At 41.7% G+C, this 14,866-nt stretch overlaps 1 pseudogene across 1 annotated transcript; it reads left to right on the top strand.

Moving 5' to 3' along the window:
• Nucleotides 1-9,975: 9,975 nt before the first annotated feature.
• Nucleotides 9,976-11,777, top strand: LOC113012674 (uncharacterized; annotated as a pseudogene). Its single transcript, XR_013903921.1, has 3 exons — nucleotides 9,976-10,056; nucleotides 10,108-10,398; nucleotides 11,021-11,777. The product of XR_013903921.1 is annotated as an uncharacterized LOC113012674 (transcript).
• The last annotated feature ends 3,089 nt before the right edge of the window (nucleotides 11,778-14,866 follow it).

Below are 14,866 nucleotides of genomic sequence, written 5' to 3'. Positions count from 1 at the left end.
GATAACGATATGTATCGCGATATAACTTTTACTCGATAGAGAAATGAAACTATCGCGATAGACCTCGCCGCTCTTGTCCTCTTTTTTTTTTTTTTTTTTTTTTAAAAAGGTCAGCCAATCCAAATTAAGTAGCGCAGAGCCGAACCAATCACAGCCGCAGCGTCACGTCGCGTGACTTGTTACGTACAGCACAAGTGCCAAGCCGCACATGTGTATTTGTTTGGGAAGCAGCCAGCCACCGTACCGCCCGGGTAATGGAGGAAATGAGTGTGCCGACTAGAAAAATCAACCGAGCGTGACCGAAGGTTACCGAAGAGAAAACAGATGATGGTTCCAATGCCGGAGAGATTGTCGAACGGAAGAGCCAAAGAAGTTCCGTAGTGTGAAGGTATTTTGGCTATTTCAAGTCTGACAAAAAACAGAGTAGCGTGCACTGTAAATTGTGCCGAAAGCAAGTCTGGAAATACAATAAACTGGTGCATGCGTCACACTGTGCGCCACGTTATTGTTTCGGTGAAATGGATTTCTACAATACTGTTACTGTTAATTCTACTCTCTGCAGTGTTTAAATGCTTACATATACACACAGTTACTGTCCCTCCACATATACGACTGTTCCGCTTCTATGCCCCAGCTTTGTTTACTTTTCCCCACCGAGGCTTCTAGACTTCTGATTGGCCAACATTTCTGCACGGTTAGGAATCTAGCTCCACCTGCTGCTTTGGCATGTTCATAGCAGCGTTTTCCTTCATTTCTGCCTTTATGTGTGGACGGGATTATTTTTTAAAACGGAAACGGAAAATCTCCGTTTTCAAAAGTACCCGTGTACGTGTGGACGTAGCCTCAGTCTCTGACTGGAAGCGCTAATTCGTCATTCGGCTTTTGTCAGACTAAAGTAACTGTTAAAACTGTTTGAAAAGCTAAGCTATACAACAAGGAGAGATTGAGAATTTCCTTTTAGTTCTCAGTTTATTTGATATTGACGAACGTTAGTCAGTTTTGTCTGTTCTTCTGTAAAAACAAACTAAGATTTATTTTTAGAATTAATATTTTGTTTCTAAGTGGAATTGACAATTTAGTAGTCTGTTTCGTTTGTTCTATTTTGAAACCTAAACGCTTTAGCGGCTGCCTTTTGTGTAGTTTGCAATATTTGCCTTTATTTATCTGAAAAAGTCTCATGTTCCTTAAGTACATCTACCCTGTTGAACTTCATCCATCCATTCACGTCCGCTTAATGGATGAACTTATTATGGGAAATAAATATTTAAATAAAAACAAGCTGCTGATTATTTCACATTTTACTTGTGAGCAACGGCACATTTAAATCTTACAAATATAGTTATTTGGCTTATATCGTGATAGATATCGTTATCGCCTGAAATGAAAAAAAACATATCGTGATATGAAAAAATCTCATATCGCCCAGCTCTAAGTCCTGCCATTAATTCATTCTTCGATCTTAAATATGATCAACTATGTACCACAGGCCTTCAAGCTAGCTGTAGTTAAACCTTTACTCAAAAAGCCATCTCTACACCCAGCAGTCTTAGCTAATTATAGGCCAATCTCCCAGAGGTGTGGACTCGAGTCACATGACTTGGACTCGAGTCAGACTCGAGTCATTAATTTTATGACTTTAGACTTGACTTGAAAAAATGTTCTAAGACTTGTGACTTGACTTGGACTTTTACACCAATGACTTGGGACTTGAATTGGACTTGAACCGGTTTACTTGAAAAGACTTGATATTTTACCCCAAATATAAAATTTAACATGCATATTATATAGAGATTGAAAATGTGACGTCATTCACGGGTAGAACCACAAAGGATTCTGGGAACTCGTGGCAAGCGGTACTAGCGCACGCAGGCTTTCAATTAAAATCAGTTATACAGCGATAAAAAGAAACACAAAAATGTCAAGAAGCTGTTGTATTATTAACTGCAATAGCCGGTCGCATGACAGCCACGGGAAGCCGACGGGTAAAGAGATCGGTTGTTATCGGATTACGTCGTTGAAGAGAAATTGTTCGAGCCATGTTTCCGAAGTAACAAAGGCGACTGGATTGCAGCCATTCAAAGACCAATTATAACGTCCCAGAACACTCCAGCTCACAGGTTAGTCTGCTCCAAGCATTTCCACAGAGGTCAGTCTGCTGTTGTAGTTAATGCGTCATTTTTCTTAACATAATTGGTGATATAGGTTACAAGCAAGTCTGGTGCTGAACAGAAATTGTCGCGCTATGCTCCTTTGTTTATTGTGTTTATTGTGCATAAATAGTGAATTGTCCTGACACAATATTGCGTTTCGCTTCTGTTATTATGGTACATTGACAAAAACATATACTTTTATTCACAGGATAAAACAGTTGTTTTGTATCACTAATTGTCCAGTACGATTACAGCATACAATATTATTGTCACTGCTACATTTCTGTGATGCTACCAGAAATTATTTCCACTGCTAATTAATTACTCTTGAGCTCAAAGGTCCTATTAATAAATGGTTAACGAATGTGTATTTATGACGACGATTTGTGAGACTGGTAAACTTATGATCCGTACGATGGTCTTTACTTTCTACACAGTGCATTTCAAGGTCCTGTACCCATCCGTCGGTAAACTGTACCTGGGCTTGTTGCAGTGACCGGAAGTTACTAAACTTCATGAGTGTATGCGCTCACTCCAAGAAGCGTATAATTATAAATATGCATATAAATATGCTACGATGAGATAGCTGACTTCATCTAACTAGCAAATGTTGTCCAGGCTACGTTGGTGATGCAGTTTTTTTTAAAATATGTATGATATTTTTGTCATGCGATTTTAAAGCCGGTCCTGCAACCGCATCCAAGAATAACATGCAGCTTATCTCAGAACTGTCGGTGAAAATTATTCTTGGAGCTAGGTTTAATTGAGCTGCATTTTAAAGAGGTGCAATTTCACAATTTGTGTATATTTTCTAAGTTCACTATTTTGTCATGTGTTGAGAAAAACAGATTTAAAAATTACATGGTCTAACATTTACATTTAGCATATAACTGCAACATGCTTTTTTTCGGGTTTTTTTAAAGACTCGAAAGGACTTGAAATTCAAAATTTCAGACTTGTGACTTTACTTGGACTTTTACACCAGTGACTTGAGACTCGACTCTGACTTGCGTGACATTACTTGAGACTTGACTTCAGACTTGAGGATAAAGACTCGAGACTTACTTGAGACTTGCAAAACAATGACTTGGTCCCACCTCTGCAATCTCCAACCTTCCTTTCAAATAAAAAAATCCTTGAAAGAGTAGTTGTCAAACAGCTAACAGATCATCTGCAGAGGAATGGTTTATTTGAAGAGTTTCAGTCAGGTTTCAGAGCTCATCACAGCACAGAAACAGCTTTAGTGAAGGTTACAAATGATCTTCTTATGGCCTCTGACAGTGGACTCATCTCTGTGCTTGTCCTGCTAGAAATGCAGCATTCGATACTGTCGACCATAATATCCCATCAGAGTGATTAGAACATGCTGTAGGTATTACAGGTACTGCACTGCAGTGGTTTGTATCATATCTATCTAATAGACTCCAGTTTGTGCATGTAAATGGAGAGTCCTCTTCACACACTGAGGTTAATTATGGAGTTCCACAGGGTTCAGTGCTAGGACCATTATACATGCTTCCCGTAGGCAGTATCATTAGAAGACATAGCATACATTTTCACTGCTATGCAGATGACACCCAGCTCTATCTGTCCATGAAGCCAGATAACACACACCAATTAGTTAAACTGCAGGAATGTCTTAAAGACATAAAGACCTGGATGGCCGCTAACTTTCTGCTTCTTAATTCAGATAAAACTGAGGTTATTGTACTCGGCCCTGAAAAGCCTAGAAATATGGTATCTAACCAGATTCTTACTCTGGATGACATTACCTTGGCCTCCAGTAACGCTGTGAGGAACCTTGGAGTCATTTTTGACCAGGATATGTCCTTCAATGCACATATTAAACAAATATGTAAGACTGCGTTCTTCCATTTGCGCAACATCTCTAAAATTAGAAATATCCTGTCTCAGAGTGACGCTGAAAAACTAGTTCATGCATTTATTACTCCCAGGCTGGACTACTGTAATTCATTATTATCACGATGTCCAAAAAACTCACTGAAAAGCCTTCAGCTAATCCAAAATGCTGCAGCAAGAGTACTGACAGGGACTAGAAAGAGAGAGCATATTTCTCCTGTTTTGGCTTCCCTTCATTGGCTTCCTGTTAAATCCAGAATTGAATTCAAAATCCTGCTCCTCACATACAAGGTCTTAAATAACCAAGCCCCATCTTATCTTAATGACCTTGTAGTACCATATCACCCTGTTAGAGCACTTCGCTCTCGCTCTGCAGGCCTACTTGTTGTTCCTAGAGTATTTAAAAGTAGAATGGGAGGGAGAGCCTTCAGTTTTCAGGCCCCTCTTCTGTGGAACCAGCTTCCAGTTTGGATTCGGGAGACAGACACTATCTCTACTTTTAAGATTAGGCTTAAAACTTTCCTTTTTGCTAAAGCATATAGTTAGGGCTGGGCCAGGTGACCCTGAATCCTTCCTGAGTTATGCTGCAATAGACATAGGTTGCCGGGGGATTCCCATGATGCATTGAGTTTTTCCTTTCCAGTCACCTTTCTCACTCACTATGTATTAACAGACCTTTCTGCATTGAATCATATCTGTTATTAACCTCTGTCTCTCTTCCACAGCATGTTTTTTATCCTGTCTTCCTTCTCTCACCCCAACCGGTCGCAGCAGATGGCCCCGCCCCTCCCTGAGCCTGGTTCTGCCGGAGGTTTCTTCCTGTTAAAAGGGAGTTTTTCCTTCCCACTGTTGCCAAAGTGCTTGCTCATAGGGGGTCATATGATTGTTGGGTTTTTCTCTGTATCTATGAAGCGCCTTGAGGCGACTTATGTTGTGATTTGGCGCTATATAAATAAAATTGAATTGAATTGAATCTGCATCATCCTTGTAGATGGAAGCAAATTTTTTTTTATCAAGAATGTCTCGGTACATTTTTCCATCCATCCTTCCTTCTATTATATGACAGCCCAGCTCCATGATTTGTGTCAAAGTAACTCAGGATAAAACACAGAAAAACATGAAGGAGATGTTCCTGGCCTGGGTTTTTATAGCAGATAACATTAAAAATATCCTGCAGTATATCAAAAACTGAAGAAAACTAATCACCATATTAACATTACCTGATGCTGCTGAAGTGAAGCAGAGTAAAGCAAAACCTGCAGTTTTAGAATCTAGCGCAAAAAATACGTAAATAAAGAGCGCGGACCCCACACATCAGAATCAGCGAGCTGTCGACTTTCAGCCCCGACCGCGTTTCCGTGTACATGCTGTCGGGTGAGAAAGCCGACATCTCACAGATTCTGATGCGTCGGGTCTGCGCTCTGTGTCTACGTCTTTGTGCAGAACCCGTGTACCTGCTCTCATTTACTGTTTTAGCTGTTTGGTGGTTGTCAAAATTTTGTGAGGTTTAACCTGAGATTCTGGCATTTCGGGCAACATAAATTTATATTTAAAAATCGATTCAGGATTTTAATGAATCGATATCACGTTATCCAAGCTAGAATCGATTTTAATCATAACCCACCCTTAATAGACAGACTGTTCCTCCTGAATCAGTCTTAGTAGGTAATGTTAAAAATAATTTTATCATTCAAGTGTTTTCAGTGTAGGAGAAAGTACTCAGGGCCTTCAAGTTAAACACTCTGAAAGGCAGTAACAAGTTTAATATTCAGAAACCTAAAGTATGTATCAGCAGCAGAATGGACCTAAAAACAAATGTCCATGTTTTAGTTATATGAAACTGAGTATTTTGGATTAGCGGTACTGCTGTGTTTGTTGTATCATATTGCTGTAATTGTTTATATGCTCTATATATTTTGAGGTAAGTTTATCTATAGTGTCACATGATATTGTGACACTGTAGGCAATCGGGGTGATCGTGGCTCAAGAGTTGGGAGTTTGCCTTGTAATCGGAAGGTTGCCGGTTTGAGCCCCGTCTTGGACAGTCTTGGTCGTTGTGTCCTTGGGCAAGACACTTCACCCGTTGCCTACTGGTGGTGGTCAGAGGGCCCGGTGGCGCCAGTGTCCGGCAGCCTCGCCTCTGTCAGTGCGCCTCAGGGTGGCTGTGGCTGCAATGTAGCTTGCCATCACCAGTGTGTGAATGACTGGTTGTGTAAAGCGCTTTGGGGTCGTTAGGGACTAGAAAAGCACTATACAAATACAGGCCATTTACCATTTATTCTATAAGGATGTTATGTGTTTGTGTACTTTCTGCCCAGTTTGACCCATTTAGCAGAAGTCAGCCTGTTTAAGGCTCTGATATCTATTCTGTATCACAGCTTGTAAATTTTCTTTTTACACATATGTAAGCATTGAGCCAAATTTAGTAGTGCCAAAATATTAAAAGAACAATATTTGTCTCTTATATATATTCACACTGAAAAAGATACTTGTCTTTGAGTGAACATTTAAGGTGATAGGAAATATAAATAACAACTTGAATCTTTACTGAAGCTCAGTATTTGACACAGAGTTCAAGTTGCATCATTTTCCAAAGAGGTTCCTGCTTTATCTACAGCGTGAGTGTTGTCATGGTCTTTCTTGTCTATTGGAGTTCTGGGCTCCTCATTGAATCTCAGGTTTTTAGGGAGGTCAACTTGAATAATCGTGACATTCTTGGTATTATCAACATTATTATTATTATTGTTATATCAGAAGAATGTTGTACTATGTTGTTTACGCTGTCTGTTGTTTTCTGTGAAATACCAGCTGGCACTTCCATGTTGGGGTCAACTGTGTTAGAGGTCTGTGTAAGTTCAGGAGATGTCTGTCTTCTTTGAGGTCACTGCTTTTATGCTATTTTCTGTGATGTTGAACATTTCCATTGTTTTCTTCTGAGTGTCGTCACGGTCTTTTTTGTCTGTTGGAGTTCGGCGGTGATCGACCTTTTGGCTTTGCCTTAACCACTTTCCCCTTTTTCCTAGGCACTGGTGGTAGTGCTTTATCTCGAGGCAGTGTCAGCAACTGGTACAGGGGTTTTGCCACTTTTGAAAAGTTTGGGATGTAGTGGAGCATGGTAGTTTATCTCTGAGAGCTTGTACAGGAGCTATTTCTGCTGGGTCCATGATATAACCCTCTTCGGACACCATCCGACCCAGGAAACGTACCTTTCTCTTGAAAATGTCACATTTCTGTGGGTTGAGTTTGACACCATGGTTTTGGTATCTCTGTCCAATTTAACTGGAGGGTCCCACTGAGGTGGCTTATGGCAGGAGGAGGGTGTGTTTATAACCTCATTCACCTGTATAGGAGGTTGTGAAGAAATCTGCTCCACCAAGTCTTGTGTCTTTTCAGGGGTAATGGAGTACACTGCTTTTATTTCTTCCAGATGTACTAGAACAGTGTGAGGAATTAAGTTGACATTCCGCTTGTTGGTATTAGCAATCGCGACTGGGATGTACACTGACCTGCCCTCCGTTATTGTGACCAGTCCCTCTTGAATGACAAGACCCTCAGGCAACTGTGATGGTTCATTTGGGACAAACAACAGACTCTGTCCTGAAAACTGGGCTCCAATGTGTGCACGGACATATGTGGTAGTAATGTGTTCAGCAGCCAGACATAGTCCCCTCTTTCCTGCTGGTAGTTTGCCCACACTTTGGATTTGGTCTGGTAATTGCAATAGTTTTAGCACTGATTTAGCAGTGTTTAATGACAGGATCTGGCTGATTTTTCTAACATTTGCTTGCTCCATTTACTCACAACTTCCTCTATTGCATTAAATCCAATAATGGGCAGTTGTGCAACACTAGGGTCACTGCAAACAAGCATTGGATTTGGCCTGTATTTGTATAGCGCTTTACTAGTCCCTAAGGACCCCCAAAGCGCTTTACACATCCAGTCATCCACCCATTCACACACACATTCACACACTGGTGATGGCAAGCCACATTGTAGCCACAGCCACCATGGGGCGCACTGACAGAGGCGAGGCTGCCGGACACTGGCGCCACCGGGCCCTCTGACCACCACCAGTAGGCAACGGGTGAAGTGTCTTGCCCAAGGACACAACGACCGAGACTGTCCAAGCCGGGGCTCGAACCGGCAACCTTCCGATTACAAGGCGAACTCCAACTCGCCTTGTCGTGGATCGTGGCTCCAACTCTTGAGCCACGATCGCTCACCACACTTCACAGAGATTTTGCTGGCAAGGATGGAGAGTCTCAGTTTAATTCTTTCTGAAGGTAACATCCCTCCCTCCCTCCCCTCCATTTTCAGGGTTACAGTCCAAAAAGAATTCTGTCTCTATCCACCCATCACATGGGATTTCACCACCATTAGCCGCTAAAACTACTAGAGTTTCTGTTCTCAAAAGCTCAGCAAGTGGCCTGACAGTGCTGTGTGGTAGGTGCTGTTTTCACCACTCATTGCTAATAAGACTTGAAAATAAGAACCTAAAACCAACAAATCTCAGTAAAAGAACAGTAAAAAACAAAAGTCTCACCGTCTGTGTCTGCAGAGCATCAAACCTAAGAATCCTTAAAGATCTACATCGGCATCCGCAAGAAGCTGAAGGCTCCAACCAGGTAACACACACACATCTCGTTTGCTATCCTTGTGGGGACATCCCATTGACATAATGCTTTCCCTAGCTGCTTACCCTAACCATCAAAAATGAATGACTAACACTGACCCTACACCTAAATGTAACCCTCACACAAAAAACACATTTTGAGTGTGAAAAATGCCTTCAACAGTTTTTTGTTTTTTTTTAATTGTACTCGACCATAACAACCTCAAAAAGATGGTGTCCAAACAGATCCTTACTCTAAATGGTGTTACCTTGGCCTCCAGCAGTCCTGTGAGGAGTCTTGGAGTCATTTATAACCAGGATTTGTCCTTTAGTGATCACATTAGACAAATATGTAGGACTTCTTTCTTTCATATATGCAATATCACCAAAATTAAGAACATCCTCTCAAAGTGGAAACTGAAATATTGGTTCACGCATTTTCTACTTCCAGGATAGACTGTTGGAATTCATTATTGTCAGGTGTTCTTAAAGCTCATTGAAAAGCCTTTAGCTGATCCAAATTTTGCAGAATATAACAGACGAGCTCCCAGTTTGGATTTAGGAACACTCTCTCTGCTTTTACTATTAGACTTCTGTTTTTAATAAAGCTTGTAGTTGGTGTTGTGTAGGTGTCAGGTGACAGGTGACAGTGAACCAAACCATGTTAGGAATGTTTCCACCCACATTTGGTTGAGACAGATTGCTGCCCTACTCTAATCCTGCTTCTGTTTGATGCATCTTCCTTCTGTCATAAAGTGTTCCACATGGGGGTTCATGCAATCACTGAGGTCTCTCTAATACTGTAAGGCCTTTACTTTGAGATAATAAGGCAACGTTTAGATGTTTAGATAGATGAAATAAAGATGAGGCCTGCGGTGCCTATTAGGTGTGGAAGGAGAAAGATGCATCTACAGTATAGTTACCTGTGACTTCAAGTTGGACTTGAACTGGGACTGGTTCTTCTTCATTTTGACTTCAGACCTGAGACATAAACATCAGCCTGAACTGTGACTCACCTGTACTGAATATTTGGTACCTGATTTGGGCCGTGGTCCTCTTCAGTCATCGGGTTTTTATTTAGAGCTTGTTGGTCTGTGTTTGTCCTGTAAATGACCACCATCAGTTTCTTTACGCGCTTCAACATCCAGGCGTGTGACTTCTTTTAATCCTTCTCTCTCACTTCTCAGCTCCTCCCACCCTCAGCACTCCCTCTGGGCCTCTGAGCCCCTTCGTTCCCCTCCCATTGCTCAATGCAGCTGATCAGGTACCCCTCGCAGATGGCAGGGAATCACCGTCACTGTTTGAGAGTTGTAGCTGGAGGGTGAAGGCTCACAGCGCGTCCATCATAGAGACATGGTGTCTCAGTCCTCAGACTGGAGAGACCACCTGCAGCAGGAGAAAGAGATGCTGATGGAGGAGGTCAAAGCTAAGAAGGTGATCAGTCGTTCGGTAATCATAAAACTTTATTGATCCCTGCTGCCACAGAAAATAGTCACAAACACACCGCCTGCTGCAGGAGCCGGTGTGGATCCTCCACAAAGCGCTGGAGGCGGCTTAGCTGGAGAAGTGAGTCTGCTCCGAGTTTTTGGCAGAGGAGGAACGTCTGGAGCTGCTGCGACACCGCGAGTGACAGGTGGCCGACCTGTGGGGTGGCTGGACGAGGCCAAGATGGAGGTGGAGGCGGTGAGGAAGAGTCTGGCTGAGAAGGCCACGCAGGTCACTGAGCTGCAGCAGAACATCAGGATGCTGATGGAGAAGAACAACGCCAAGCAGGAGGTGAGGACAAACCAGAGGTCGCTGTCAGACTGACCTCTGGTTTGTCATGTTAAAGTAACCTGCTCACGTTTGTTTCCATGACTGAAAGTTTCCCTGAGATCTGGGGCTGTTCCTGGAGCTGCTGCTGACTCAGGAAAAAACTGAGCATGGGTGGATGTTGAGACAGAGGGCCTCTCTCGTGCATTCAACACTCCATCTAAATGACCAGCCCAGATGATGGATGTGTCATGTTATTCAGTGGAAAACTGAGAATCGTAGCCAAAAGAAAAAAGTGGAATACTTGAGGAAGATCACAGAGCAAAAGGCTCATTGAGTGAGAGCAGTGGGCAGGTTGGTGTTCTGCACCATTTAGTTAGGTCTCTTCAGAGGTGTTTAAAAAAAATTTTTTCTAAGGTTTTCAGTAGTTTCCATCCATGAGTGATTTGAATTAAAACTGTGAAGAAATCCTCCAATATGTGTCACAAATCTTCATTTAAATGTCCTATGATTTACCATGAAATTGAGACAGTACTGATCCAGTGGCATTGGCTCCACACAGTGGAGAGTTGTAGTAATGTCTAGAAAGTTCATTGACTCAGAAATAAACACACATTGAACACCAGCCCAAAGACACTTTGCTCAGGGACTCCATGCTGTCCTCAGTCCATTCATGAACTCCTCTTGGTCTGCATGCCGTCTGCAGCCAGAAGTGAAACCTTTGCCCTGCCAGCAGGATCTCCTGCAGTGAAACCTGCAGGATCTGCACAGCAGCCTACAGCTTATGTGCAAACTTCAATAAAAAATCTTGGAAGAGACACATCTTTCCAATCCTCTGCAGGCTCCTACCTGCTGCTGGAGGAGGGAGAGCAATTTGACCTGACCATGGACACTCAGCGCATTTCTCCATAGGAGCTGTCAGGCAGGAAACTGGGGGGGGGGAAGAAAAAAAAGAATGCTGCTTCTATAGGTGGCAGGAGTTCAGGCAGCAGTTTGATCTGCCGGAAGGCTCAAATTCCGAACACATCACCTGCTAACTGGATTCAGGTGGGAAGTTCCACATCCAGGCATCCAAAGTCTGTGTGAGGGAGGCTGAGACAGAAGTGAGTATGAAAAGGAGCTTTAGGGACTTTTTATGTTCAGTTACATTGGACTATTAATTTGAAAAACAATTTCACAGAGTTTATTTTGTTTAATGTTAAAATGGGCAAATTTCATCTATCATACTGTCCATTTCACCTGTTTCAGATTTGAAGAAATTTTCCTGTCTTAAGATTTTTTTTAACCTAACATTTCAATAATGGGAAGACTGACCAGAGTGGAGAAACTGAGAAAAGGTGACTTTATTTTACATGTTAAGTCTTATTATAATTAAATAATAAAACATTTTAATTATGTTATTTTACTTTGAAGTCCATCTTTTTCTTGGTATTATAATGAGAAGGCAAAACCCTGTATCACAGCTTTAATGATGAAAGCTGAAACTACCTTAAAATATTCCTCTCGTGAGAGGAATAAAAGCTTTGATGGTGACTTGTCAACAAGATGAAGTGCTTATGTTTTAGTCTCCACAGCTCACGCTCAGTTTAGTGTTTGGACATCTTCTGGGTAATTACACATTGTCTTAATACGATTATTCAAGCATAAGTGGAAAGGAAAACACACATTAGATTTAGTAACGGCACACATTTACAATGTAAATTACATGTTGTTCAGCAAATGACACGTTTGTTTTTTAACAACAGCAGTTATTTTCTGCAGTGAAAGAAGAAATAAGGAAAAAAAACATTAAAGTAATCGTGTGAGTGACACATAAGGTGCTTTATTGACCCCCTATTATTAAAGTAACACTACACAACTTTTAAAAGTAGAAAACTGCCCTTTTCCCCTATAATTCTACACTTAACAACCAATGATGTAAAAGTATGTTTCTGGACATTTCTGTTGAAGATTTGAGTTGTTAATTTTTAGATTCAGAGCCCATATTTTGTTCTTTCTAGAAGCCCATTTGACAGTGATTACAATGTTAAGCTGTCTTTGGATCGGGCAGTTTATCCCTTTCTGCCTGATCAGCGAGAGCCTTCTGCCTTCCCTTCCAGTACAGTCTTAGCTGTATGCTTCAGATCATTGGGGACCTTCACTTCAGTCTCATGCTGGTGCGCTCTGGACCAGATTTCCTTCTCTGTAACATGTAATAATCCTCCCTTTGAGGTCATTGCTTAGAGGCATCTACATTATGTCATACTGCTCCAGCACGCTTTTTTCAGGGACAGTACTGTCAGGTAATGAGCTGTACCTGCAGTTTGTCAAACGAGTTGCTTGGAGTTCTCACCAAAGGGCTTAATTTATGTCTTATTACACCAGACAGTCTCTTATTCTAGTGCTCTCAAATGCTGTTTGGTGGGCAATCACACCTATTACTCAGAGCTGCTTTACCATTAAGGCCTCTGTGCAAAAGCTAAGCTTTGTTAGAGTGACTGTTTGGTTGCGCACACACACACACACACACACACACACACACACACACACACACACACACACACACACACACACAGAGCTTAGTGTCTTTCTAAACTATGTCCAATTAATCCAGTTTACCCCGGTTGGAATCCAATCAAGGTTTAGACACATGGTAATGCAGGCAGGAGACATCTGACCCCAATTTTTCAGGTGCTACAGCACCGAAATGATCTTAGTGCTTTTGTAAATGACAGATTTCACCTGTAACAGTTATATTAACTTGAAACTGCTTTTATTCAGATGATGGAGATCAGTAAACAAAGCAAACACACTGTGTGACCTGTGGATGCAGACCACCCTCAGACACAGACATCCAGATCAAAGCGTCTTTGTCCTCCTCTCCTTCTGCTCCTCGTTGCTTCCTTCAGGGGGTCACCACCATGCATCTTCCTTAGCATAATTTCTTCTGGCACCCTGCTAAGTAAGAGCTCCAGTGGTGGATGTTGTTAATCTGAGCCCAGCATGGAAGTCTCATTTGTGATGATCTGCATATTTGATTTGGCAAAGATTTTAAAACTCGCTGATGCAACCTTTCTCATTTATCTGGGTTTGGGATTAGCATTTGGAGTACAGTGGCTTGTGGTTTCAATGTGGCTCTACAACAGGGGTAGGCAACTCCAGGCCTCAAGTGACTCCTCAGCATTTCTGAAGTTCTCCAGAAGCCTGGTAATGAACTAATCATTTGATTCAGGTGTGTTAACCCAGGGTGCGATCTAAAACCTGCAGGACACAGGCACGCGAGGCCTGGAGTTGCCTACCCCTGCTCTACAACTTCACATATATTAGGTAAGACAAACACCAGAAAAACCAAAGCTTTCAAAAATGGAAAGAAATTAATAAAAGTTAAATTGTGAAAAAACCAAAAACCATGAAAAATATTTTTTGGGACTTTTTGGGACTAAAATCACAGAAATCCCACAGATCAATTACATGCCTCCCTCCCGTCTGGTTATTTGAGCTGGCAGTTATCAAAGTGACCTCTAGTGATAGCTTTTCATGTAGGTAGTTTTGAGTGTTTTTAATTTTTAGATTTTTAGACGAGCTGAATGGAATTTGTGCCACTCAGAGCGTTCCAAATTAATAATCTCTTTTCAGAATTTGTGCCTAGTACAATGGAACTGAAGAGATAATCCACAGAATTAATTGTATGCATTTTCTATGGGAATATTTTCAACAGTCCACTACAAATCAATTGCCTGTAATGAGTGCAAATTGCCAAATGGGTATTAGTTGTTCCATCCACGTGCTAACCAAGCTGAAGCATTTCCTCGTGGCTTGCGAGATCAGCTTTTTAGCAGACGGCCTGGCTTTTTTACAGAAGTGTCCTTGAGCAAGACACTTAATCCCACATGCTGCCTGATTTTTTTCACCCCAACCAGAGGGCAAAACATACTTTGATCCTTCATAAATTAAAGTACACCACATCAAATGAGGCTTAATGTGTTTGAATACCAATGTGCGGGAGGGATGTGCCTAAACTCTGAATTTGCATTTGTGAGATAATCTGTTTTATTTACACCTGCAGAGTCTGATGGAAGTTATTATGGCTCTCATGCTGATACTATAATGATGCTTCAGGTGTTAGTCTGTAGTAAAGTTAAGTGCTTTCCCCAGTGATGAATTTGTTTCTGCAAAAGCAACAACAAAAAACAGAAAAACCCAGAGCAATGTAGATTGCAGCCACATGTAAGTGGTGAAAATCGAATGACTGCAGAGTAAACAATAAGAAAACCATTTGTTGTGCTTGCCTGTGTGGGCATTAACAAGAGTCTGGCTCCCTTGTTACAGTCTGCTAATCAATGACATCCTTACACACTCTATGTCGGTGCTTTGATTGCTTGCAGATGTGACGGTGTCTTTCTCTGAATACTCATCAGGTTGTGAGATTTCACCACTCAGACAACAACCTGTCTAGATGACCACTGGGACTATTTTTATGCCACCAAGCTGACAACCTGCCAGCAAAAAAGAA

Source organism: Astatotilapia calliptera, chromosome 19 (genome assembly GCF_964374335.1).
Source record: "Astatotilapia calliptera chromosome 19, fAstCal68.1, whole genome shotgun sequence".
Classification (NCBI taxonomy): Eukaryota; Metazoa; Chordata; class Actinopteri; order Cichliformes; family Cichlidae; genus Astatotilapia; species Astatotilapia calliptera.
This window is presented reverse-complemented; position numbering and strand designations above follow the sequence as displayed.